Source organism: Anas platyrhynchos, chromosome 2, assembly GCF_047663525.1.
Source record: "Anas platyrhynchos isolate ZD024472 breed Pekin duck chromosome 2, IASCAAS_PekinDuck_T2T, whole genome shotgun sequence".
In the NCBI taxonomy this organism is placed as follows: Eukaryota; Metazoa; Chordata; class Aves; order Anseriformes; family Anatidae; genus Anas; species Anas platyrhynchos.
In genome coordinates this window covers 107675784-107701681 of record NC_092588.1, presented here as the reverse complement: position 1 = coordinate 107701681, position 25898 = coordinate 107675784, and the positions used below count along the sequence as shown (strand labels likewise).

The 25898-nt window shown below is 39.9% G+C and overlaps 1 long non-coding RNA gene across 1 annotated transcript in view; it reads right to left on the bottom strand.

The window, feature by feature from the left end:
* LOC110353471 (uncharacterized) overlaps nt 1–18292 on the bottom strand; it is a 73411-nt gene extending 55119 nt beyond the window's left edge. Inside the window, exons 1-3 of the long non-coding RNA XR_011806870.1 lie at nt 18170–18292; nt 17239–17402; nt 4582–4733 (exon numbers count right to left, since the gene is read on the bottom strand). This is a non-coding gene — a long non-coding RNA (uncharacterized lncRNA). The remainder of the gene's footprint in view (nt 1–4581; nt 4734–17238; nt 17403–18169) is intronic.
* Between the last annotated feature and the right edge of the window lie 7606 nt (nt 18293–25898).

Below are 25898 nucleotides of genomic sequence, written 5' to 3'. Positions count from 1 at the left end.
TGAAAAAGCAACACATTTCTTATAAATTTGTTTTGTTCTCAAGTAAAAAAAAAAAAAGCTTTTTTTCTGAAGCTTTAGATACAAAAATTCAGTCATATGCAGTCTCTCAGTCTGTACATTATCAAGTCCAAATTATACATATTTGACAAATTTATAAGCAACTGAAAACAAGGCCCTGTGATGAAAAGTGTCAAGCAAGCTTAAGTATAGATGGCATTCACAGCTTCACCTATAATTAATATCTCCTCTGAGAAGGCTGCCTGCAAGCCAGGTGAGGCAGGCAGCACACAATGCCTCTCTGTATACCTACACAAAAGAGTGAGGCTGCATTAAGAGGTCTCATTCATTTCCCTGATGATCTGAAACAAACAAGCATCAAATGATTTATACTTGTAATCAGTGCTTAAAATCATAGCAGAGAACCTGAATACAGTACAGAGGCAAAAATGAACATCTAAATCCTCTTTCGCATTCCCACATAGAAACACTAAGCTGGGGAATGATAATTGCGTTAGGAAGCCAGAGAGGAAAACTTCACTTGCAACCAAAGCAGCCAGCGACCTAGCTCAGAAGTAAGTGACTTTGACCCAGCCAGCTTTGTCCTAGTAAGTCATGGCTAGATTTGTCCAGATACAGCCAACAGTAATCACCAGACACTTCCTCTTACCAGACACTTCCTTGACACTACTCCATAAAAGAAAAGAAGAAAGGAAAAGGCATTGTCTTATTCTGCTAGTGTTTCTAAAGCCAGCTTTTCTTCAATTTGGTTCTCATGCGTCTGTGGACTACAAGAGTAAATCACTGCTCTACCACAGCACGTTTATTCAAAATACTACAATGTACTGTAGTTCCATAACACACTAAGAAGCCCTTGATAATTTGGAACTGTGTAGTATGCTTCTGTATTTAGCAGAATCACTAAATAATAGTAAAACAAAATCTGTCATTAATTGAAGAACTGTTTTATCCCCCCAACCGTGTCCTCCCATCCCCCATGGAAACAGAAGGAAGCATATAAACCGTTAACATGTTTTTTAAGGAAAGGAAGACCAACACATTCAATTAACTAGTTTTTTCCCCACTTTTTTTTAAATCAGGGAAATATTTTTTTAGTACTCGTTTACGTTTTCAAGATTGTCTTGACATCTGTTCTTAAAAAAAACACAATGAGAGGCATACTTTCAACTACAAACACTGATAAAATATGGTAACACACTGTTTTTCTCTGCTGCAGAACTGCCAAGTAATAAGGATTTGCATGACTAAGCTTCTATTATGCTGACATATGCAGAATTTGGGAACAACCATTCTTTCTGGTTTGACAACGCTTAGAAGAGAAGCATTCCTTTCGCTGTCCTCTAGGACGTGTTAGGCCTCAGACAAGATGAACAGTATCATTCAAACAAATCAATTTTTAAATGGACATTTAAATGCTGAGTTCTCTTAAGCAGAGACACTTGGATAGCAACCTTATTATGCGAGCTAAAGGTCACTAGGGATTTGACTAACACTTTCAACACACAGTATTTCATTTGGCATGTCTCTACACAGAAACTGCCACGCCACTTGGAATCTATGTCTTTGAACCTAAATGTTTAACAAAGCTTTTTCAAGCACCTTTACAGAACTCCTGAATCTGTGATCAATATATTGGATTTAAATAATATCCAACTAAAGCATAAGATATCACCAAACGTTTTCAAATATGGCTATTTAAGGTTAGTTTCAAAATGATAATTACCACTGGCATACTCCCCTCTGGGCGCAGCACCTGCAGGTCCAAATAACTTGAAGTAAAAGGCAAGTGCTCAGCCACCAAGAAATTATTTATCAGCCTAATTTTAAGTGTCGATTTTAAAAAGTTGCTGTCTTCCAGAGTGAATTTTCTCTTGGTTTGTTTACTCCGTTGTACTGCACAATATATCCCAACTTAGATTTCAACTTAAATCACAACAAAATGTAAAGAAAATGAGATTTTGAGCTAAGGCCCTCAGCGGTGATAAGGCACCATTTCCTTCCTAGACACCTAATTCATACCACAACCTACAGCATCCATCCAAATGGCTACATCCATCCATCCAAAAGGCTGTAAGCTCAAATGTATCTCCTACCTATCTAGAGACCACATACAAAGTAAGATGCATCCTTATGATTTCTCCTGAAAAAATATGGTATATTGTTAAAGATAAAACTGTCAGCTGCAAAATGTTTTGAAACTAGCTACCAGAATGCAACTATTTTGTCATCTCTTACTTAAACCTTGTGTAATTGCCTGGAAAGGGTGAATACTCTGTAGAAGCCCATAAGAAAGAAGCACTTCCAGGTAAAGCATATGAAGCCCACATTTGTAAAGATGCAGGAAGGGAATTAGTATTCATTTTATGAACTACTTCGCAGGAATTAGATGGGAAAAGAAGAGAAAAGGTCCAGAATTTGAACCAAACGCACGAGAAACACCAAAGGAGCTAATTCTGGCAGGACAGGTTTTCACACTGCGCTCACGAGGTGCGCACATCAATCTCCACCTCTTGCAAGGAATTAAATGGACTTTAGATGATGAGTCCAGCTCAGCTGGCTATTACAACTGTTGACACAACGATTCTCAAAGTTACTGGAACTGTAATTAAACTGCATGGCTGGGAGGGAAAGGCCACTGCTGCACAGCCCAAATGCATTGCCGGCGCAAAGGCACATTCAACATCTCACTGCTGTATTCTAGATAAAACTTTCATTCATAGTAATCACTGGCAGCCGTTTTCAGCTGAGTTCTGTAAGTAATGAGCCTTAAATGATTGTGCTATCTGCCTCCTTCCATCTGTTTACCTCTTCCCACTCCCTCCCTCTCAGAAAACTTTCTAAGCTGTTGGCCAACCCAAATTAGTGGTTGCTCTGAGGGAAAAGCAGGCAGAGCTCAGCTGTTACAGTTGGCAGCAACCAATTGGCCAGCTCATACTGGGCACGCATAGTGCTAAGCTAGACAACACGCGTGCAATACGCGATACAATATGCAATGGCATGCCATAAAAGAAGTGGGGAAAGGTCAAGGTAGTGCACCAAGATGGGAAGGGGCAAAGGACGCACCAAGCCAACGGAAACCACGTTTTATGAGCTCCACTGGCTGTGTTCTAGTGGTGATTCTCTCCTGCACGTTGTTTGCATTTGGGACGTAACTGCTGATACCACCAGTAACGTTAGAACAGCGCAAGGCAAAATGCAGTGATGAAAAACCAGATTTGCTTCAGTTGTGACCCATTACAGGTGATCTAGAACATCTAAAAGATGGCTATGGCATGAGAAATACAAGAAATCCAGAATAAGGAAGTAATACATAGTGCAAATCTTTCATAAGGAATTATGCAGGTACATACAAAATTGGGGTTCTTTTCTGCTTTTTTTTTTTCTCCAGCTTTTCAGCAACTTAAAGCATTATCTTAACATTGAGAATAATAATTTCATTTAAAATTCATCAGCTGCTAGCAGAAGACAACACAGAATTCCCTCCTCTCTCTTCATTGCCCTCCAGGACCACTCTCCTAAAACACGAATCCTTTGTACAAAGATTTAGGTTGAGAAACCTACACTTGCAATCATAAGAAAATCAGATAAATAGGAATGGAATTAACCCATGAATTAATTATTTGGTAATACTGTCTTCTAGATTAATGTCTCTTGGATTATCTGATGAATGCTGCAGTTAACTAACTTTCTTTTGATCCTCCTACTGGGAAAAATAGAAAGGATGAGATGGCGGGGGTGGAAAGATAATTACGCTCAAGAAGATGAGAGCATCTTATCCATACTAGGAAGGTTAAACTCAAGTAGTTCCTTCTCAAAACTCCTACTACCATGTGGGGATGCCAGTGTGAAGTTGTTTAGCCAGTTTCAATTTAGTAAGTGTTCTCATGCTCTTGCGACACCTGGCATATGGTAAATGCATTGAGACTTGTAAAAAACGGTGATTCATGGTTAATCATTCAGAAAAGAGTCAGAGATTCAAGGTAACCTTGTATTTCTGGAAGAAAAAAAGAAAGTTTATCTACACCCCAATTTTTATCTGTTTTATGAGGCAGAAATTGCGGGTGAGATTGAGAATAGAATCTGGACCCTCATTCATTTTACAAAATTTTGGTGAGTGTCACTTACTTAAACCCACACTTTATCTCTGCACTGTTTTGTATGGTGAACTATGGAAATTCAATAAGCAACCGCATGATTAGGAAGATCTTCTGGCATCACATGTGCACTTTACAACGGTGGGCTTAGCCTTAAATGAACTGGCTGAACTGGATCTGTTCCCTTTTGCACTGTAAAGGCTGAATTCTGATTTCCTGATTTGAGACACATACACTTTTCACCGAACAATCACATTGCATGTGCACCTATTCCAAAAAATTATTAATTTGTATTTGCATAAGGAAGATTTCAAGTAACTTTTTTAATTGAACACTTGCCACTTTACTCTCCCATGTGTGATTCTCCATAGTTAAACCTCGGGGTCTGAATTTCACACTTCAATACCTCAGACAGGCTATTTTACCATAAAAAATAAATAATAATAAAAAAGGCATGATATTTCCTCACCTTGTTTAAAATAGCTTCAGTGCTGCTCCAAGCTTAGCAGAAGTGATGTTCAGACTCAGCAATCCCTGCCACTTTCTTCCCATCTCGTCAACTCTCTTTAGCACCACCAACGAAGAAATCAAGAAGACAAGCCAGCCAAAGTGAGGTTGACCCTGTGGAAGAAGCGTAGCTCTTAAAAGACATAGAAATGGCAGGCATAACACATGGAGATTAGGCGGATTGAAGAGGGGGGTAAGCAGGTTAATATTAATTCCTGATGAATTAATATGCAGTTTGGAGGGGGCATGTCATGGGCATTATGGAGAGAATACCTAGGAAGTGAAAGCATGCATATCTGTGTAATGGGAGCCTAAGGTGAAAGGATGAGCAAAACCATCAATTCATTAAGCTCTGAGCAGACAACCTGCCCTGTTCTAACCCTGGAGTAACACAGATAGGTCCTCCAGGCTTGTTGTTATTCCCTGTGAAAGCATAGCATTTCCATGCCGAGTTATCAGTGCATCGAAGGCTCGCAACAGAGCAGTTGCCAGGCTGCCTTTGGGAGCAAATGCAATAGCACCAGAAACTCTCTTCATAAGGTACCAGCCCTGCACTGGGAAAAGATCAACTCCCAAGAGACTACATGTCCGCACACTGCAGATACAAAACACAGAGCTAAGGCTTATAAAATCTTGGGTAAGCCTTCATGAATTCTGGAAGCTTTGGATGTGAAACCATAATTCACTGGTCTCAGGCGTAGTTCTGCTGTAAATTAGAACTGAAGAAACATCACCAAAAGATAAACAATACTGTCAATTCTGTTGCTTGGCTCCTCTTTTCATTGCAGCACAATGCATGTGGCGTCAAAGACACTGCAGAAAAATGCACATTTTTTTAATAATCCTGAAAATTGTACTCCTCCCCCTACTTCATCAATTACATTAACAACACCATCACTATGACAGAAGACAGACTTTAAGTGAGTTCGAAGCTTGTTTTCAACAAATTAAAGCATGCCAGTAAATTAAGGCATCGTACGCAGGCCAGGTATAAAGTTCATCCAGGCTAGCAAAAGTGGTAGTAAACATTACTAAATTCAGTCTCCATGTGCAGAGCATTGGTTGTATTTCCTTGTATTTTGTTAACAATGCAAAATACCGAGGGCATTGTTTAAACATATTTTCCAAAGAATACAGGAACCGTTGGAAAATGAAGAGACAGATGATGTGATAGGGAATAAGTTTACATTTACATCAGTTATTCGCACTGCACCTCCTGGTTCTCTGGAAAATGTAAAAAGCAGGCAAGAGAGTTGCATGGGGCAAGACAGCAAGAAGCACATAAGGCTGGATTTGTTCAAAAGTGCTTCCACAAAAGAGACAGCCACAGAACTATCCAATCCAACCTCACATCTGCTTCCAATTTTATAGTCTTCTGTGTCTTTGATGGAAATCCAAATTTTCCCAAAAGGAATTGCAGAAAAGTTGAGTAAAGAAAGGTCTATTGATAAATCTAATGCATCTTTTTACAAGAGTGGGATGCTTCAGGGGTTTGGGGGGTGGGGGGTGGCTGGAGGGAAGAGGTTTGTCTCATAATGTTGTATTGCAACTCTAAAGCTCCCTTTCTAACCTAAGAGACAGTCTGTTTGGCAGTCTATTTTAGAGAAAGACTGAACTAGAGCCTCCAAGCTAGCTACTTTTCTTGTCACAGTCCCCAGGCACTTGAAGCACTCGCCTCCAACCAAGCAGATGTAGTCTGAGACTTTTTTGTGTGTGCGTGTTTTTAAGCAAAGTGAGGTAGCACACGTCCAAATCCACTTGACACCAGCATGTCCTTTTGACACCCTCTCCAAAGGGAGCAGCAAACAAAGAGTGACGCTTCAATGATAAATAGTGCTTGTTTTATTAGGCTTCTGTCAGAGATACCCGAGAAAACTCCATGTCCTGCAAAGAGCTCTACTCAGTTCTTACGGCTAAGTTAGCCCTACCTAGTCCTCATCCCAGCAACTTATTTTGAACTCCTGGCCATTTCGAAGTTAATGGAGATTTGTCACATAAATCATCAGGGAAAACACACACACTGCTCCTGTTCCAAGGCACCCAAACCGTTTGGGGTGTTGTCTGTCATCACCCCACTATTTTCTCCCCTGAGGCCTTGTCAGAAACAGTCCCCAGGTGAGATGGGAGACAGCCAGCAACAGCAAACCTGTAGACCTGTGGCCTTTCAGGGGGACACTAAAAGTACTTACTATGAATTGCCATCCAACACAATTGGGCCTGGAAAGGATGCAAAAGGATGCACTTAAGTCAGGGGGCCTGTGCTCGTTAATTTCAAGACTTAATTTCACCCTTTAAAGTGAACTGTCAGGTAAACTATACTCTGTGAACTCCTGTGGGATTTCCTGCCTTCTTAAGTTATTTGCAGTTTACCAATGAGTCCCATCTGAAAGCATGAATTGAAAATAAAATGGTTTACAAAAGACACGGGATAAACAGCTTACATTATATGCTGACACTGTCAAAAAAAAAAAAAAAAAAAAAAAAAAAAAAAAAAAAAGCAGTGGTTTTAGTGTAAAAGCACACCTATCCTTCTAACACAACACACAAGTGGAGGAAAGGCACGGTACTCTCTGATGAGATAAGACCAGGTCAACTACAAAACAAAGGCCTCAGTGCTGATTTTACCTTTTTTGCAATGTAAATCTCGAGGGATTATACAAGTCACCTCGCTGTTTAAGAGTGACAAAAAATACGCAAACAGCCCCATAACTTTTTCTTTTCTGCAGCCAAGACACAGCCATTCAGGATGTGATACCAGTGCTAATTTACTTAACATAATTTCTTATTTGAGCACCTGTCTGGGGGTATGCAGAAGCACTGGGACTGGATAATCCACTGAATGATCTTTAATCAGACAGTAATATTAGGTGCTAATAGCTCCGATAAAGGGGCTGTTTAACCCAACTGTTAACACAAAGGCGTGTCTGCCACAACGACTATTTCAACAATGCATTTGCCAGTCTCATTAATTAAAACGAATTCCTTGCAGGCCACAGAAAGCACAGAGTAAACCCACATGGAAAATGTCTAGGTTCTACCATGACAAATCACATTAAAGAAAAAAAAAGGGGGGAGAAATTATCCTAAGGCGATGAAATTTGTCTCAGAAAATATACTCTCTTGGAAATTCTCAAATTGTAAATTCACAGCAAAGCTAAAAAGGCCTTTAATAGAGTCTTTTAAATGTGTAACTATATATCTATGTCTCTGTCTTGTAACTGACTGCATACCAGTCATTAAAAGCTTCTAATAATTCAAATACAAAGCACTGGGATTTGCTAAATGTCCTGATGTGATAATTATTTACATATCACTCAGATTATTGTCCAAGACTAGAGTGGTTTAAGTGAAACAGCACAGTTGGTAAATCTCCTAGACAGGTTAGAAGGATTTTCTCATTTTCTATCTCTAGAGTGTAAATCTTGTCTATATATTTATCAGGCTATAGAGGGATAAATTCTTAAAACCATACAACTTTCAGGCATAAAACTTCTACCTAATTCAGCTAGAAGACCTTGACTATGATTATGCCCACAAATGATGGCTTATTGTTAGGAAGCTTTGGGGAGTTGGAGTTAGATAATCTTTAAGGTCCCTTCCAACCAAAGTCACTTTTTGATTTCTATGATTTTGATTTTCAGAAAAGTGTTTGGTTTTCCAAATATACTAAAAGGAATAAAATACTGCAAAGAATACAAGAAAAAGACCCTATTTAGGCACATCATTACATGAATAAATCCCCAATAATAGTTTGTTTAAGAGATAAAATGCATCCAGTTTAACTCGGCACTGCTTCTCCTTATGGAGGCTATGAAAAGACAGAAAATCATCTTGCAAAATATGAAGTTATTTAACACGAATCTAGATCGCAAAGCTGTACTCAGATGTGATGGTACAGACCCACATGCAAGACCTGTAAGTGTCAGAACCTGCAAGGGGAGGACAAATTAGTATTATCAAATAGACATACACCAGAAATCTGTGCAATGCTCAAAAACTCTTCTGATAAAAGGTGAGCATTGGTCATAATCTTCAAAGATTAATATTTTAACACTCTCTTGCCAGAAGGTTAGTTGCAGTTATGTATATCTAGGGGTTCCAGGGTTAAGAAAAAAAGCCATCTGTACACAGTCCTGGGCAGTATGCTTTAGGTGGACCTGCTTCAACAGGTGGTTTGGACAAGATGACTTCCTAATGGCCCATCCAAACTCAACCGTTCTGTGAAAAAAAAAAAAAAAAAAGGTGCAACAAGGTGGTATTCCGGCTATTAACACAGGGAAATAAAAAATAAAGATAGGAAGCAAGATGTGTAAGTTTTGTTGAAAATGATGCAGCAGTTCCTGGAGCTCCATTCACTCTGACCATGTTAGCCCTAACTCCACTTATTTAGGAATGTGAGGAAACTTTCCTTTATAGGAGTCTTGCAAATCTTTAGTATTATTTTAATGCAGTTTTGTTAAGTGAATTATTTATTAACTTGATACTCTTATTGATTAATACAGGTAACTCCCACCAAAGTCAATTGAACTTCCGAGTGCTAATCAATAGCAGCATTTAAAGGCATATTCTTCCCTGGCACATGGAAACTGACATTAAAAAATGATAAGTAATTCCTTGCACGGAATTATCCTGCTAAAAATCAGGAAAAATAAAGATAACTTTTTATTATATATATATATACATATATATATATTTTTTAAAGCCTGATTTACATTATGCATTACTAAAATTAGCCTGACCTCTGGTTAAACTTTCACAGGATATAATCTAGTCTCTGACTTGCATTACCAAGTTCTTCACCACACAGGCTTCTAAATTCTCTGAAAATGCATTTATTCTGGAATCACTACTCAGTTGACAAAATAGAATAACTGTTCTAGGACTTAAAAATCATCTTTATTCTCAAGCAGTGTTCATAGAGAAGACTTTGGTAGAATCCTTTGTCACACAATAGCTGTGTCAGTTAGTTTCCCCATTTACGTATGTCCTAAACTTAGCTGGGCAGAATTTTAAACACTTGTTAGCAGAAAGCCAGCTTTTATTGTTTTATTAAGGTTTACAAGCCAATCATATCCTGGTTCTTGGTAAATTTACAGCCCATCATTCAACGGATTGTAAATCACTATATAGAATTGTAGTAGCCAGGCCCTGGATTGAACTATTTTATTGTTTGGAAGGCAAATTCATTTCATCCTGGAGTTGATTTTTTTTTTCCCAAAGAAAATGCATTGAAGCCACTCACACTGTGACTTAACAAAATCCTTGTATTTGTCAGTAAGGTCGTGCAAGTGTTGATGCCTTCTGGAAGTAAACTTCTGTTAGTAATGCTGTTGTCATTCATTAAAAAGAAATACTATTTTAGAAACTTAAAAAGTATCACAATTTTCCAGAGTACTTTCATTCAAGAATAGTTAAATTATCTTGCACTTTTACTCGATATCAACTCAATGCTGGTAAATCATGGCTAGACTTGTGTGACCACGAACACCTACCTATCATGAATTTCATAGATTCATAGAACAGCTTGAGTTGGAAGGGACCTCAAAGATCATCTATTTCCAACCCCCCTGCCATGGGCAGGGATGTCACCCACTAAATCAGGTTGCTCAGGTCCTCATCTAACCTGGTCTTGAGCACCTCCAGGACACCTGGTCTTGAGCACATCCACAGCTTCTCTGGGAAACCTGTGCCAGTGCCTCACCACCCTCTGAGTGAAGAATTTCCTATGGCAAATGGGTGTCTCAGTGCCTCTCAGAGAGGAGTCTCCAATGACTAACACCTTTTATGCCTTTTTTGCGGTCCACTCTCCCTTGTCCTGAGTATCTTTCAAATGCATTAGTCCAGGGCTAGAAGCTTTTTTTACCTTCCCCTTGCCCTGCTGAAATAAACAGTACATTTATGGCCAACAACAAGCAGCAGAAACTAGAGTGAAAGATTTTGGCTCTTTTAAATCCCACCTATCTCTGTCAGCATGAATATTTTCTGGAGACAACCACTTTGTTTTAAAGCCATGTTTCAACAGTGTGGCAAAGATGCAAGAACTCTTCTTTGGCAAATGGCAGTTTCTAATCAATTTTGAAGATACTTATCTTTTCAGATGCAGGTATATACATGAAAAGAAGGAGAAGGAAAGTAAGTTGTCCAGGAATATACTTGGATGTTATTTGATTTAAAAAAAAAAAAAAAGAAAAAAAGAAAGAAAAGTTAGAACTGCAAGATGACGCGTCTGCTTTCCATCCAATTCTAACCCTTTACTCATCAAAAAGTAGCATACAGTGAGGTCCAGTGCACGAGCCATTCCTGTCCTGCAAAGCAAACATGACTGGTCTACCTGAAGTCTTGTGTCTGGATTTTGTAACTGGAAATACTGGTAGAAATTTTCTAACAGAATGATTTCCTGTCAAAACACTCGAGCCAGAGCCTAAGGATAGCAAGCTTCCTGGTTCTCCTGGCATCATCGTACCAGGCGGGCAACTGGAGGCTGTCTGTCATTTTTGTAAACTATGAGAAATGCCAGGTGTGGAAATGGTTCAGTATTCGCCAGATGCGGTGTTACAGAATATACAATAGACAAAGGCATTCTGGCTTCAGAGTGTGCTTTTCCCCAGTTCAAACTGAAAACCTTTCCAAAAGTCAAGCTTTTCCTTTTCTTACTCAGTTATAGTATACACCAATGCACAGTCTACTTAAAAGAAAAGCTTCATTGACTGCAACAATTGAAAATTACACAAATAACATTTTAAATTACAGTCTACACAAAGCCCTCTCTCCACAAAATCCTTTGATGGCTAACTGGTAATGCTGAACTTCCTTATATACCCAGAGCATACTCCTGAACCTTGTTCCTTCATGTTGTGAAAGGGAACCTTTTCAATCCTGCCAAATTCATTTGTTTTAGTGAATTCCTGGGCTTTTAGCCCTCTGGCTAAGGGAGTCCCAAAGGCTCAGCAGGAGACAAAGGCAAGGTGCTCAGGTCCAGGGGTGCTGGCATTGTGTTAACAACTCTCAAGTGACAAACAAATGCCTTATCTTAAGTCATCCTTTCCTCTGACTTTTTTGGGGGGAGGGAGGGTTGGTTGGCTAGCTGGTTGGCTCGTCTTCCAGGAGCCTCAATTAAGGAAAATCAACATACTCTTAGAATTAACATACAAAATCTAGGGTAACATAAGGTGTTCCTACATTATTCCCAGACTTCAATAGAAGATTCTGCATTCCGTAATCAAAAAACCAGACTCCTACCAGTATAAATGATGGAGGTGCTGGACTTGTGATCTAAGCACACCCATGCTCCTGGGAACTACCAGTGAAATAGCAAAGCAAACCACTGAAGATCACAGTGTTAAATGCACTGTGGTTTACACAGTCTACTGCATTCTTTGGCTACAATTTTAATAGTTTTGATTCTACCTGTCTCCTTTGATTTCTAATGTGGGATTTTTATGTCTGGATGCATTTGTGTGCAAATTGGTGTTGCAAACACACAGTTGTGCTGAAAGTGTCATAGTGTTTTTCTAAGAGTATGTTATAAAAGTCATTGTTTTGTTTTTCCCATCCTAGAAAAAAAAATCACATATATACATATACAGGTAAACATTCTGGAATCTCATCACAATTCAACTGCCCTCTATCGTTCTTTCATTACTTGTTTCACTGATAGGTAAGTTAAGACATCCATGGTTCCATCTTGACAGATAAAATATGTAATATAAATATTTAACATAGAAAATATATCTCCAATGATATTGTGTAGTAACTCAGGCATTTGATTTTGATTCTGAAGCTTTTAGTAATTTTGTACTGCAAGATATTTATGCCAAAGTGTGCATCCCTAACTGCAGCCATAATTCTTAATTTTTAGTAGTGCTAATGAAAAAGAAGTTATTTCTAGCCTAATTTTGTATCCCTAACTGTGAGAGTAGATATAGTCCCAAAAATATACCAATAAAAATATATTATGACTTATTTTATCATATGAGGAATACAAATCAAGACATGTGTGTAGTTTACACATAAATGTAGTTATTTCTGAATAAGAATTATTTTTATTTTAGCAGTTTTCTATTTGAGATCTTGGCTTTTCGTAGGATTTTGCAAGATCTGTGTTCTTGCCCTGCCTCTCCCCTTTCTTTTACTGTGTAACTGCTTTATATAAAGTGATATTTGTATGCCAGCAGGTAATATGTTTATGGAGTAGTCACCCAGACCTGACAAGTACTGTAGTGTATTTCTTTTGAAAATTGCCCAAGGTGGGGTTATTTTGTCTGCTTTGACAAATTGTATATGCACTATCCACGTTACGCTGTCACATCTACCTTAGGTTCATCAGTATCTTATTACTGATGCTGTTGTTTTTAAATCCAAATACAGTACAGGGAAAGCAAACAAGCACACAAACAAACCTATCTCAGTAATAATTTTAGAAACAAAGCCTAAAACAATGTCACTGTGCTATAGCCTTGAGTTATTTCTTCTTCTTCCTTTTTTTTTTTTTTTTCCTAAATTGTGTTCTAATTCTTCAGAGAACAGAGAGGGGAGCTTTGAAAAGGTGCTAATAGACCATGAATTTGCAGCAGTGTAGTTCACAGCTAAACACACTCCCACTTCAAGCTCAGGCAGGAAAAATGAGGGCACCACAGAAGTGAATTAAAAATCAGACAAACAGTCCACCCCAGCAACAATCAGGGCAGTAGCAGCTTATAAGATCAGCCTCATTTGGCAAGATGCCCATCATACCATGACCTAACATGGCCATGGCAGGATATCTTATGGTTTACAAAAAAAAAGGATGGGGCATGGGGTAGTAGTGGGCAAATGGAAGCAAAAGGAACACCTTTTAAGCCTATGTTGAATTAACTTGTTTTACAGAACAGTGACAGTAAACTTTTAGGTATTTTAAAGGTGATTGGAGAGTTTATCTATTTTATTTTCCACTGTATATACATCTTCTCTCTGGATTAGCTGTGCTACCGTGAGAGATTACTGTTGCAAGCCCCCCCCTCTCCTGCCTGGGGGTATTGTCCCCTCAAATCTCCCAGAGCTGCTCATGTGTGTTCTCCAAACGAGACTGTGGTTTCATGACAGTCTAATCCGATCTAAACTGGGGCTGCTGCAGTCCCTCTGTCCCCAGCTGCTGCCTTTTCCTGTGCCAGCAGTGATGCTTGTCTGGTCCCACACTGAACTGATTCAGAAAACACAACTAACATGAAAAAATGTAACACTTTCCTCCCCATTTCATCTCCCCATGGAGTCAAACAAGTACCAGTGCTGGTGCAAGAGATTGGGGTGGAGATATACATGATGCAAAGCAAGGCTTCAGCATCTCTGGTTTGGATCAGCATAAACCATCCTGGAACCACACTCCAGGCTGGGCTAGCCAACGCCTGCTATTTAAAGTACTTGTGCTGATCTAGCTCTTTTGGTCTGGCTCAGGTTTGGGAGTGGTCCTAAAAAGAGCTTCCTCATCAGAACAGAAGGGGTTGCAGCCTCCCCTTGCTATCAGCAAGTACTTCCTCAAACACACCTGTGTGCAGGGTTTCCTCATCCTGTGGAAATGATCCACCAAGTCTACAAGGAATTTCCGAGTTCCTATGACAGGAAAGACATTGATGAATGTTACTCTGTGTTGAGTCACCAGAGGAAGCTCCCTCTAGGAGGCAAAGCCAAGCTCCCAAGTGTCCCACAACAACCAGGGCACTCTGGGAAGCTCGGGATCCAAACCTGATGTGACAGATGCTTTGAACATGAAGAGGTGATGAGGAAAGAAAATGGTAAAGGGCAAGGTCAGAGCCTTTTTGGACTGGAAATTGAAACAATTTTCCTCCCTTTCTTCAGACCTTTCTTCAGACCCTGAGTAGTCAGACCACAAGCAAAGGGGACTGGTACTTGCTGATTTATCAGCACATATCGTCACATCTGATAAGTGCAGGCTGTCACGTTTAGAGATGGGAAGGAACACACAATATCAAATAGCAAGCATGTAATTAAGACAGTTTTACTACTTCCAAAAGTCACTTGCTTCTTTCCAGTACTAACTGTGGGATGCTTTAGAGACAACACAGTTTAGAGCCTGGAGATGCTCTGACAACAGACTGGTGAGGACTCTATAAAGCACACAGGAGAGAAAAAGAGTCACAAGTTGAAGGAATGAGAGAGGGAAAACTGGATTCACAATGAAAAGTAGTGAGCTTCTGAGGGAGCAAAAGGAGAAACCAGTTAAGTTAGAAGAAAACCCTGAAGCCACCTTTTATGTGACAGACTTGGTCCTGGGAGGTGAGTCTGTACCTACAGGTTCCCAGCCTGTGACATTTCACTTAGAGCAGCACATCTGAATGGTTGGAGTGATGTGGCTTGGGAAAGCAGCGGGAGTAACATTGCTCAGATTTTGAATTGTCTGAGGCAGGAAAATACCTTAGTAACCTGAAACTAATGCAGTGTTTGCCGGGGGAGAGAGAAGCAACCCATACATTATAAGAAAATATTTATACTGGGAAGGGGGAAAAGAGGGAGAGAGAGCAATTTAGTCAGGAATAAGATTAGGAAAGCAAAAAAGTTTAACCAATATGCTTGCATAACTGCTTACCAGAGTAAAGACACTAGAGAGGGATTATTATTTTTAAATACAACTTTTCGGTTTCTTGTCATACAGCCAGTTGCTTATTGCCAATTATTTTATTGTCAGATGCTAGTTTATATCCTAAATGTCTTTGGTTTGAAAGGACTGTTCTGTTCAGGGGCAATTTAGTGGCCAGCCCAAAACTGCCCCTTAGGTGCAGTTCATTTGTAACATAATGGAGATTCACATGGGCCTTCATAAGGGGAATGCTGCTGTATTAACATTCAGGCCAAGAATGTTATCTGTTTTACCCTCACAAAAAGGTGCATTGAGTTCAGCTTTTTCACTGATTCTCGGGAGAAATATAATCATAAAGATCTTCTCTGCCAGTTGCAGATGTGTTCTATTTTTCTCCCTACATCAGAGCTTCTGAATCATTCTTAATAATAGTCAAAGGCTATTCATACTAAATGGGGAAGTTCTCACACACTATGATGATAAAGCACTTCATCCATTTGAGGAAAAAAAAGGAAGAAAACACTACCCACAGAACTGCAACATCATATCATCTGTGCTTTGCCGAATGTTCACAGAACAACATTGGAAGTCATTGAAGTGTCAGATAGTGATTTCATCATGTGTCAGGCCTCCCACTAATAAATGATTCATCTTTCTCAGTACTGACACCTCACAGAATTAAGGGGAAGAAAAGAAATTCATAAACTTTAAAGTGAAAAGTACTGCACCGATACTGTTCTTCCCAAGTACACACTAAGAATGTGTTTAGAACTTAACCTTCCATTTATCTGAAGCGTGCTTTTAAATTTAAAAAGTGAATGTATTACAGTAAACAGGTATCATGGAGTTCTGTGAGTATTATGTCACTATGAGAGAGAAAAGTAACTTGCTCAGTTTACAAACATGAGATTTCCAGTTCCCCCAGCTTTGTGAACTGAAAATGGAATTGGAAAGAAGTCTTCTTGGTTTACATAGCAATGATTAACAGTACATTGGTGGCAATAAGCCTGCCCCAACCTCATGAGTACTGATCACAGTTGTAAAACCAAATCTAGCTGCTGTTGAGGGCAATGAAAGACTTACAATTGACTTTAATGGAAATAGGACTGGAAGGAAATTTGTCACTTTAATATGAATTTACATAATCGGTCTTTGATGCTTCATAAAGCCAGAACATCCCCCATTGATGACAGTAGCTCTACAGGATGAACGTGACTAACTAGCAATCCAAACTTATTTCTCTCAGGAGGTATGAATTTAAATGCAGACCAAAACCAGGCAAGGTACTTAGCAAGATACTACCATTTTTGCTTGGTTTGCTATGACATTGAAGTCTGTATAGTCGCACACTGAGTTTCCAGTTTATTTTTTTTTCTATTTCAACCAAATGTAGAAGGGATACGGAGATTTCAAAATTCCCGTGTTCTTTGTAAAAATAAATAGCTAGGATAAGAAAGATTTTAGAAGTGCCCTACCTGAAAAAAAAAAAAAAAAAAGGCTGTGACATGAATTTAAACCTTATGAAACATTAAAGAATCCACATGGGAGAGAGACCTGACAAATGACCCTGCTGTAGGAAAAGAGACAATTGTAATTCACTATCAGACCATGAGACACCAACCTATAGGAAACCAGGCTTTGCTGGTTCTGCCACTAATAGAACTCCTTCAGCTATAGTAGTTTTTTTTTTTCTCATCAAACCAGCATCTATTATAAACAAAACACTTCAATCGGTAGACTCAAAGCTTGAGGACCATATGGATACAGAATTTATCCCACTTGATTCCTCTCCTGTGGAGCAGGGAAAAGAATTAGATGAAGATGATAAAGTTTGGACATGGACTCCCATTCTCAGCAGAAATAATTAGGCTGGTATGAAAACTGCTGGGGACAGAAAAAAAGCTGTAAGCCTCTGAGGTCTCATGTCATAAGCAGATACTTATTTTTCCGCCTCACTCTGAATATGTGTAGCAGAGTTACTAATGTGATGAATGGAGCACTTAAAACCGGTAATGTACAAAATCAGATTATTCTTTGCTGTTCCTTTACCTTTTGTTTCGGTAGAATTAATTTGGGCATCCTGGGTAAAGTTGATGTCCAGTTTCTCTGTCAGTTTGATTTAGCGTGACCTCTTCACTGTCAGCAGAGGAATCTAAAAGACGGCAGTGAACATTCAGATGGAGGAAAATTTACATGGCTGTGGGGCAGAATGCCTGGAAGATCAAAAAGAAAAGAAAATAGTAAATACTTAAAACACTTTACCATGAAATCACCATCTCCCCCTTCTTCCACCCTCTCCCCCCATGTTAAATCAGGTAGAAAAGTGTGATAATATTAAGGCTTAATCCAATTTAAATAAATTATTTTCTTGTAAATGTTAAAACAATCATTACATGCATCATTTACCCCCTCCTCTGCCCATAGCCTTAAATTATGCTCTATTATAGCCAGATGGAAAAAATATGCAGAAATGTTTCTTAAACATCAGAAATTTTGTTTCTGATAATATTCAAATGTAAAAGTCATTTAGGAGTTCCAGAAAAAAAAGGAAAAATAAAAAACAAAAAACACAAACACACAACGCCCATACATATAAGAAAGCATTATGGGATTTTGTATAGCAAACTTAATTAAGAAATTTCTTTGCTAGGTTACCAACAATATTTTATTATGAGCTTAAGTTATAAGATTGTTATATCTCTGTCATGCTTGGCAGCAAAGAAAGAACACATGCAAAGAACAACCTTGTTCTTACAATTAATTACAAATGTACAAATGAGTGATATATCAGCCCCTGTCTACACCATATAGTCATGCATTTATAACTATTTCGTCATGCATGGCTATTGAAAAGCATGCTTTGCTTCTATAGTAGCTTGATTCCGCACCACAGCCATGGGTAGTTACATTTATTCATATAGCTACCACTAGCCAGAACTATATGTATTGGTTTATTTTAGCCAAAGCTGCATCAACTAACCAATAGTGCAGGTCCCTTCAGATCTTTCTTTCTTGCCTGCTTTCCTCGTCTTTCTTTCTCTCTCTCTCTCTCTCTCTCTCTCTTTCTTTCTTTCTCTTCCTTCCTTCCTTCCTTCCTTCTTTCCTTCCTTCCTTCCTTCCTTCCTTCCTTCCTTCCTTCCTTCCTTCCTTCCTTCCTTCCTTCCTTCCTTCCTTCCTTCCTTCCTTCCTTCCTTCCTTCCTTCCATCCTTTTTTGAGGGGGCAGACTGAAAGCAAGATAGGAGAAGGTGAGCCTGGGTGCCAAAGTGCAGGAGAGGACAGACAGCAGTCCTCAGCCATTGGCCATTCTGAATCAGTTGATCTGACCATCACGGACATGAAAGAGCACAGCAACCCTTCCTGTTTATCTCGCACATCCTTACTGTCCCAACACACATCTGCCACAGGAGTGGGTAAGGAATTCTCTCCCCACAGATGGTTGAGGGGGAAAACACCTGAGCCGTGGGCACAGAGAAGTCCCTGACTGCCAGAGGGCCCTTGCAGGATCCCACTAACAATCTAGAGATTGACAGTGGAAAGAGCCCTGCAACACAGCAGCCTGCAGCACATGGGACAAGGAGCAATGTGACACTGACAAATTCTCCCAAGCAGAGATGTCCATCTCAAATCCTCCCTTCAGAAAACTTGAGGCATCCAGCTGTGTTGCTGGATCACAGCAAGGTGCTACATCTGGGTGTCCAGCAAGGGTGAAATATTTAGGTGAAGCTAAAAAAAGGAAAAGTTAAAGTGTAATCACTTCAATACTGGGCCAAGCCACTAACCAACCAACCAGAAATCTTTGCTGTGGCTATATGGACGCTGGCACCTACACATGTATGTCCCTGTGGACACAGACCTCACTACACACGCTTCTAAATACAGAAACCAGTGCTCAAGGATCACAACACAAATCCCACAAACAGGATTTAAAAACCATCTCCCTGCTGCTCTCTCCTCAGTACAGCAAGGTGTTTAGTTTTAACCTCACACCTTCAGTTCATGCTTCTCCTTAGGAACAGTTGTTTTCCTCAGCTGCCCAAAACTAGGGCTAGCAATAAGACTGAACGAAACCAGTCTCCCTGAGAAGCGTTTCAACAAACCAAACCACTGCAGCTCTGAGCATGTAAGTTGCCAGACAGTGTTACTGGTTACAGAGGGAATTCCAGCCTTTGACTCACTGGTAAGTAAGTCTGTTCCCACGCCATTTCCTCATCCACACAATTCCCTAGTCCTGAATTGTTTGCTAAGAAAGCTTGAGATTATTTGTGTTACGCTCCATGCAGAGAAACTGCAACATACAAACATATAATTACACAGTCATGAGATGCTCCACTTCCAAAAGCCTTCAATCCTAAACAAGATTATCTTGTTTTTAAAATTGATCTGCCCTGCTTCACAAGATGAGCCATCTCATGGTGCAGGTAGGCCAGATGCACATTATGGTTATATAAATTACCAGGCACGCACTTGCTAGAAAGGGCTACTGGGGCTGTTGCCCACACTCTTAATGACAGCAGCTGCAGGAGTACGTGTTCCCCTGCCAGCTAAAGCGAGAATGGCACAGAAACTCAAAAGGACAAGCCTACTTTTAATATACAGGCAACGCTGGCAGTTTAAAAACTTTTTAATTAACAAACGCAACTAATTGGGTATATGCATGCTGCAAAGCTGGCTAAACTGCCTTGGGTTCTAGAAGCAGACTTGTTTTTTTTTTTTTTTTGCACTTATTTACCATTGTCGGGCAGTAATCTAACAGAAAACAGCCATACTTTTCAGCTGGCTAAATGAGCTCAGCCCGACCTCTCTCCTTCTCAGTGAGATGAAGCAAAGGGAGCCAAATTAGCTTTGGGGCTCTTGTATCACACTGCAACCTGCAATACGGATCTAAACCCTCTCTTTTTGGAAATGCCAGGGGTGAAGCGAGTCCCGCCTCACCGTCCCGCCTGCATGGCTGCAGGGACCCACAGCTACAGCAGAACCAGCACAACTTGCCTGGAAAAAGGGGAAGGGAGGAGGTGCTGGGACACTGCCCACGGGGCCTGCAGAGCTGCGCACGCACTTCAGATCCGGGAGAAGCAATAACCCGGTCTGTACTCTACCCCATTCTCTTGGCAATACACAGGCTTCAAAAAAACATGCTTCCATTGTGACCAGATATTCGCTTCAATAAGCAAACTTTAATAAAACAAACAATTAAAAAAGCCAGATACTCGCACACAGCACTCCCAGAAAGCCAATTACCGAGAACCACTCTCGCGGGCCAGCAAGCAATCTCTTCCCCAGGCCAGGCACCGAGCAAGAAGGGAGCCTGCTCTGCTGCTGGGCAGGAAGGAGCCAGGCCCGCTGGGGCTTTGAAATAAAACAAACAGCTTGTTTCGGAGATAACTGCATCTTTGTGGGTTGGTCAGCAGCAGGCATCCTGGAAGCTGGCTGGCTGGCGACTTCACCGGGCCTGATGCCTTCCTGGTGCACTGCATCCGCATCAGTGAAGGAAGCAAATCTTTAGCTGTACCCGAATCCCTTCAGAATTACATTGACAAGACCGGCATTCGATTGGGCCATCCTCTCTCTGTTGTTGTTGCTGTTATTTTAAACCTAATTCAGCTTTTGCCACAACTCACTCATGCCCAATATCCTTAATCTACAAACACTCAAGGACAGTAATTCAGCTTTATTATCCATATTCCCCGAGCTCGCATTTCATAAAGTATAAGCACACTCAAGAAAGAATGATTCCGAAAATAGCCAGGCATGTGCATTTCCACCCTCTCGTCAGGAAAGCAGTTCAAAACATAGGTCCTACAGATGCTTGTAACACTTAATACTGCTAACCTGAACCTCTTGATAGCAGCAGGCGAGGTCTTCAGAAACAGCTGGTGTTTTATCTTAGCCTCTCACACTAAGCTACTGCATCAGCATCAACCGTGCTTACATATGCATTGCAATGATAGAAGCCATAGCATGAACCAAACAAAAATTAGAACACGGTTCCAGAAAAGCCTGCCTGAGCTCACATCGGTGGAAGACTTTGAAAATGTGCATCCAAAGCCAGCACATACTACAAATTCGATAAAAACAACACAAACCACCACTGGAGTTATTATAATTGGCTATCCCAAGCAAGAAATAAACATATCCAAGTTCTTGGGCAACAAAAGGTATTACTAAAATCAAGTTAGCTGTTCCTGTAATTTATTTTGTTCCCTCTGCTCTTGGCATAATGATTTCAGGGTCTTAATGCTGTATGGTGCTGGCATGCCACAAAAACTGGTCGAATAACAAAAGAAGCCGGGACCATCCAGCACCTTACAAGCTATAAGTATTATGTGTGTTGTTATTAAACACTGAATTGCTTGATAAGCTTCCTTAAGGCTACAGCAATAAATTGGTGTTTCTGTCTTTTCAGCAGGAGCCCCCACTCTATTTGTGTTACTTAGTTATTTACAAAGATGACCTTTTATTAAAAACTTCACACAGCCTCCACCGTGCTCAAAATTAATTATACTTGGCTGTAATGCAAACAGTGTTTCAAATGTGTGAAATTTACGGCCCGGTACAAGGCAAAATGATGGCTAAACTTTGACTGGTAAACTGGACACCAGCAGTGCTACCAGTGCCAGTGCTGGAGCCAAGCTTGAGGCCTGATTCACCACTTTTCCACACTACTCATCAACTGGAATCAGTTGTGGGCAACTGGGCTATTTTTTTTTTTTTTTTCCAGGAAGAAAACACATTGTGTGCAATGACTTGAGAGGAGAATCATTATTGCCTACAAAGATGAACTCTAGCATGCTACAACACCATGATCAGCTCACAACCTACATTGCACTGGTCCTGCTAGCCTCATCTTCCCTGTGGCTCAAAGTAAGCATTACATTCTTCAAAAGGCTTTGAAAAAGGAGAGGGGAAGAGAAACACAAACTTTCAAATGGGCAAAGAGAAGACAGAAAAAAGAGAAGAAAGGCAGGGTGGAATATTGCTCTCAATTCCTTCTTCCACCCACTAAGACACGCTCTTGTTCCCCTTCTTCCGTGTTGAGCTCTTCTTTCAGAGTAAAATTGCCTTACTTCAATTCAGTGGCCTGGTTAAATTTGCTGACTCAACTAAAAAAAAAAGAGAATTTCTCACCACTTTGACCATTTTCGTTCAAGCTTACGTGCATTCGCACCCCTCAAGGGCTACTGTCCCACAGTCCTATTTCTCAATCGATGCAGAGCAAACTGCAGTAAACACTGAACAATGTTGCAAGGACAAACACCCTTACTTTGCCAGCTATAAAAAGCAGTGAAATCAAATGTGAAGAAAAGAAACGTTGAGACAGTACTGAATTCAGCAGAGAAAAAGAAGACAAAGAGCCAAGTGAAGAGATACTGCCTTTTCTGCAGTGCTCACACTAAGAACATCATTGATTGTCCATAAGCACTACATTTTCATCATTTCTGTGAAATGAAAGAATAGTAGCCCCAGTTCACGGATTGTCCAGAGGCAGTCAGAAATTAAGATCTGAAGAGTCTCAACGTACCAAAAGTGCAATTCTTGTGAGTACTGTGCACTGCATACTCTTTGAGTACTCAAAAAATACAGCTTCCAGCAACCTTTGGTGCAGATGCATGTGTAGTCCTAAGAGAACCCATAAAATAAGGAACACAATGCATGACCTACAACAGGAACATGTTAACAACCACAGATATATTTATTTCCCCATCTCCTCTCCCACATTCTCAAGTGGGAAACAAAGCGTCCTGCACACTAGGAGATTTGGATCAAAGAGCTGTGATGGCCACAAGTCACAACTCATCACCTGTCCGACAACTGTAGCTATTTACGTACAAATTAGTAGTGCTGACCTGGCCACTATTAAAGATTGATGTAAATGGCCTATCCAGCATTACGCTCCTTGGCAGAGAATCAACTTCTCCGGCTTTAACAATGAGATTATGTCTTCCCGTCTTGCATTCATAGGAACACACGAGGGTAAGAGTTTAACAGACAACATTCTCCTTCAGCATGCACTCTAATTCATCCCTAGAGCAGACTCACTTAATACACTGTACAGAAAACAATCATCCTATGGCGGGGAGGGGGAAAGGTATGCAATCTATTTTAAGATTATTATAAAGCAATATACAGATGTATGGATGGAATTAAGATTGCATAAGCATTTCCTAATTCTGGCGTTTTGTAACTTTTGAGTGCTTAACTTAGCCACTTTAATATCCTTTCGCTCTAACCATCTGTGCAGTGTCTGTCTACACGTGTGTGTAAGGCTGCCTCAAGGATCCAGGAGATGCTAGGCACCGTATCTCAATTGCTGAGAGGACTTTAAATCACATGCATAAATCTGCATCGCATGAACCCAGACCCATCGTGCATGTGATACAGAATCCAAGACACATGTAGAAATTCAGTGCATGATAGCAGTTGCCTGTTGGGAATCCTCGGATGCAGACGCAGCACCTTGTGCGTGCACTAGGTAACCATGTTGGATGGTCATTATGTTTGTGTTTTATGAATACATTTCACAAACTATAAAGTAAAAAAGGTTGTGGGGAAGTGGCCAAACTGCCTGCCAGCAACTGGCTACAATATCTCTATTTCCCTATGGGAACGAACAAAAGGAAGTACTACTTCCCTCTTCTGTAAGGGATTCATTCATAGCAGTAGCCATTTTTCTCTTAGATATGTATTGTAACACTGTCTTCAACTTTCTACTCCAATATTACAAAAATATGCTGTGTGACTCACAAGACCAATGGAAAACAATGAGGAGAATATGAATACAGGAAAGACAAGGTGTTTAAACATGACAAAAAAAAAAAAAAAAAAAAAAAAAGAGGAGGGAAAGTCAAATTAGGGGATGTGGAAAAAGGAATACTGACATCGACTCAAACCAGAGGCAAGAATTACTCCAGAAAATTCAGCATTCTGGGCATCTACTGGAAGAGGCCCCTCTCTGATTGTCTTCACATCTTTCTTACCTGCTACAAGAAAGAGTTGTTTGCGTATGGTAAAGTTTTTGTCTTCTCAAACACAAAACGAAATGTGCGATACATAAGTGGTGGTGGTGTTTGGGGTACCAAAAAAGCTACTGTGTGGAAATGACTTTGATTTTCACAAACCCGGGGGTCTACTTTCATAATCCTTTAACCTAGTTTGAGCAGTACATCAAGTGTCTAGGAAGCCATTGAAACTTCTGAAAATAGGAATTCCTTCTGCATTACTGTATCTCCAAAGATTGCCAACCTGAAGAATGAGGGTTAGAAGCAAGTTCTGTAATCCCCAGTGTAAAACCACCAACCTACTCCCACCCTCGTCCTTCTTAGTTTACAAAAGGTTTTGCTTTTATCCGCACAGGGATTAAATATCAGAAGGCAAAGTTGCATCCTTTTCAGATAAAACAAAACAAAACAAGCTATTAAACACTAGACAATTTAATCTTGTCTTTTTAAATTATTATTATTATTATTATTTTAAGTAGGCATAATTCAGGTAAATATGCCACAGTTGAGGAAAAGGTATCCAGAAGTTATTTTTATGAACTGGTAAGCAGCCATCTGTCCACAAACAATCACAGCCTGCCCCCAAGACAAGGCTCCTTTTATAGCTGAACTTGTCTGGCATCATGCCCTTTGTTTGCTGACTGGTGAATTATGGCTCGCAAATTCACCCTATATGTTCTTTCTGACTTCCCCGTACTGCCTGTGCCTATTGTTTTATCTGTTTGACCAAAATGGAAAAAAAATAGTAGTCTCAAATGACCGTTCTTTGATTTATGGTAGATTGTCATTTGCCTTATGAACTACATACTCTTTTTAAAATTTTGTCCAGCAAACATACCAAGACCTTCTCCACTTCCTTACTGAAGATCTTTCCCCAGGAGAACTCTGAAGACAGTGCAAAATACTTTGCATTTACGCATGCCTTCCAAGCCAAACAGTTTCAAAAGCAATAGTCCCTGATTAAAAAAGACTAGTAGTCATACATAAGTCAGCTGCGAGGAATGTTCTTTTCCGACAACCTCTGAAAGAGATTTTACCTATGTTGAGATGTGAAGTAGGTAAGTATCATGAAAGCTCTAGTAGCTGGAGAGGTATCACCAAGGTTCCTTCTTAGTGCAGCTTCCTCTTTTCACTGGAATTATGTACTACAAGATTATCTTATGTGCTAGAAAGTGCCTACATTTCACCTATGTCTTGGAGATAACTGTGCCTGAGATACTTAGTATACAAAAGACCAAATGCACAATGCATAAAATGAATTATTCTCATGCAAACAACCCACAATTTTACCTCCACCTCCCCTTCCCCCCAAGAAATCCCAAAGCCTTTTGAACTACATTATTATGTTTCAGGACACTGAGCTTGTTCTGTTCTCTGTGTGTTGTTGGAAAGGTTTATTCTGGACAGTGGTAAAAAAATAACTGTAAAACACAGGAATCTAGGTTTTGGGCTCCTTTATAAATCCGTGTAAGTCCTCGTAAAACAATTACGTTCAATGAAAAAAATAATGAAATACACACAAGGAAACTCTACCATGTTAACATTAGTCACTTAAACATCTTCAAGAAATACTAGAGTTGAAAGTGGCCACGATATGAAACTCATTATCAAATTAAAGCTCTCCAGAAAAAGAAGAGAAAAAAAAAAAAAAGAAGAAAAAGTGACCTACTGTGATGGCGAATACTGACATCAGTAATAGCAGTACTAAATTC